This window comes from Bos mutus, chromosome 11 (genome assembly GCF_027580195.1).
Source record: "Bos mutus isolate GX-2022 chromosome 11, NWIPB_WYAK_1.1, whole genome shotgun sequence".
Classification (NCBI taxonomy): Eukaryota; Metazoa; Chordata; class Mammalia; order Artiodactyla; family Bovidae; genus Bos; species Bos mutus.
Genome location: NC_091627.1, coordinates 100072515 through 100075271, shown reverse-complemented (window position 1 = coordinate 100075271; position 2757 = coordinate 100072515). Strand labels below are relative to the sequence as shown.

General features: G+C 44.1%; 1 non-coding gene across 1 annotated transcript; it reads right to left on the bottom strand.

Moving 5' to 3' along the window:
- Positions 1–242: 242 nt before the first annotated feature.
- Positions 243–315, bottom strand: TRNAE-UUC (transfer RNA glutamic acid (anticodon UUC)). Its single transcript has one exon. It is a non-coding gene; the product is annotated as a tRNA-Glu (tRNA).
- Positions 316–2757: the final 2442 nt, after the last annotated feature.

The following is a 2757-nucleotide window of genomic DNA, read 5'->3' as shown; positions in this document are numbered from 1 at the left end:
AGTGGTCTTAAGTGCAGAGTGCACTCCTTTCAGAGTGGATGGCTGGCAAGAGAGAAATTGCACGTTAAGTAGGCAGGATCCAGACCTGGGTCCACACGCATGTGCCTTATGTGGAACTTCAGAAGTGGTTCCTCCCAAGCTCAGGGTCCAGACTCTCCCTCCAACATAACTGAAAGAGGCAAAACTAAATTCACTTCTTTTTTTTTTTTTTTGGTCATACTATGTGGCTTATGGGATCTTAGTTCCCTGACCAGGGATTGAACCTGTGCCCTTGGCAGTGAAAGTGCCAAGTCTTAACCACTGGGCCACCAAGGAATTCCCAAACTAGCTCCAGTTTATCCAGAGAGAACAAGAAGAAGATGGGATGTCATTTCCGCAAGCCCACAGTGTGGACATCAGGTCAGAACCTGGGTCTGTGTGGCCACGTGATGGCCAGGCTGGAAAGAGGCGGCCCTACTGTGCGCAGGTTGGGACTCCACCTGCTGCCTCTCCATGTGTTTCCTTTCCTGGAGTAGTGGTTGGTTCTCAATGCTCAGTGATGCCAACATTCCCTTTCAAGCCCGTAGTGTCAAGGCTTTATTTTCAAGTCAGGCAAAAATCGGGCTGAAAATTTGGAAGCTGGGCAATTAGCATATTTGAAAAGAAGCCACCTGGTCTTCTGTGGAGGGGGAGGGGCTCTTCCTTCTGAGTGACAAAAAGGGTTTGTGTTGGGCACTTGGGCTGTTTATACTGAAGCTCACAAGAAAATTGTCTCTGGGCTGCCCGGTGTGTGGCCTGCTTTGAGGCTTCAAGACCCAGGCTGACCTTCAGGACCTTCTGCTGACCAGAAGGGATCAGAGCACCTGAACATGAACGTGGGAAGGCAAGGAACTTGATATTTCATGTAGAACTGTTGGAAGTGGCCAAGTCCAGCGCTCTCTTCCATAATGGCATCAGGGAACATACTGACTGGTCAGCTGACAAATATATACCGAGTGCCTTCTCTCTGCTGACACTGGAAGCCCAAAGTTTGGAGCTCAGACTGGGTGGTGATATGTGATTAAAGAAAGGGGGCGGTCTGTATCTAGAGAGATACCAAGGCAAGTGGGGCTTCCCTGGTGGCTCAGATGATAAAGAATCCGCCTGCAATGCGGGAGATGTGGGTTTGATCCCTGGGTTGGGAAGATCCCCTGGAGAAGGGAATGGCAACCCAATCCTGCATTCTTGCCTGGAGAATCCCATGGACAGAGGAGCCTGGTGGGCTACAGTCCACAGGGTTGCAAAGAGTCGGACATGACTGAACAACTAAACCACACCAAGACAGGTGACCAGTGCATCCAGCCAATGGAAGACCCAGATGCAGAGAGTTTGGGAAGTTTGGTGGGGAAGAGATTGGGAGTCCTGGAGAAAGATTCCAGGGTGTGTGTGTGTTTATGTTTATGAAGGTCAAGTGGAAGGAATAAAGGATTTAGAATCTCTCACTAGCTGTGCGACCCTGGCAAATTTCTGAGCCTTGGGGAAGTACCAGAAACCTAGGAATGTATGCTAAATTTATGTAAAAGGTATCTTACTCTACTTTCTTTTTAACCAATTTATACCTCTACCAGCACGTATAATTGTTCTGCTTATTTCACATTCTTTTCTACATCTGCCAATCAACTAGGGACAAAATGATATCTTGCTATGGCTTGATTTTCCATTTCCCTGGTTACTAACGGCGTTGATCGTCTCTTCTTACGATCGTTGGTCATTTGCGGTTCCCTTTTCTGGGGAGAGACTGTTGCACTCTTTGTCCATTTTTCTGTCGCATTTGTCTTTTTCTTGTTGATTTGTCAGTACTTGTAACATATTCTGCATTCTAATCCTTTACTGGTTATATAGGTTACAAATATTTACTTCTGTTTTGTGGCCTGCCGTTTCATTTTTTATAGTGTTTGATATGATCTACAAAGCATCAAATATTTACTATCTGGACATTTATAGAAAAAAATTACTGAACTTACTTTCAATTGTTTTCTACCTGAGTTTTTGGTATGCTTCATTTTATTGTTGTGGTATAATATATTGCTTTTTTGTTACATTGTGATACAATATCACGTGGTTATGTTTTGGTTTCTGGTTTCCCTGGTCTATTCTATTGAAATGCCAATTTACTAGTGTTCCAAAATGACCTTGATATCTGATAGTGCAAATCTGTCCCTCAAGTCATTTTCTTCATTTAAAAAAATTGTATTTATTTATTTATTTTTTGGCCGTGAGGCTTGTAGGATCTTAGTTCCCCAGCTGGGAATCAAAACTGTGCCCCTTGCAGTGGAAGCACAGAGCCCTAACCACTGGCCCTCCTGGGAAGTCGCCTCATTTTGTTATTTCGGTAGTCCCTAACATCCTCCCTATGTGGTCATGATGATCAGTGTTGATTCATTGCATGAGCTGATTTTTATACTCACACATTTCAACTGCCAGTACATAAGAATTAACGGGTTTTTCCTTTTTCTGGGCAACTATTTTATTGCTGTTCTTGACAGGAAGTGAGTATTTTCCAGCCCACGGCACCTGTTGGTATTAGTGGTAATTAGGAAACTTGCTAGAAGAATCAAAGCCATTTGGGGGACATGTGTTTGGCTTTCTTTGCCTTTCTGCTAGCTTCTAGCTCAGAGTTGAGCTCTTAATTAATTATTACTTAGATCGAACAGTAATACCCCCTGAGAAGGACCGCAGCTTGCACCGAACAAAGCATAGCAAATAGTAAATTGCTATTGAGACAACAGAGTTTACTGA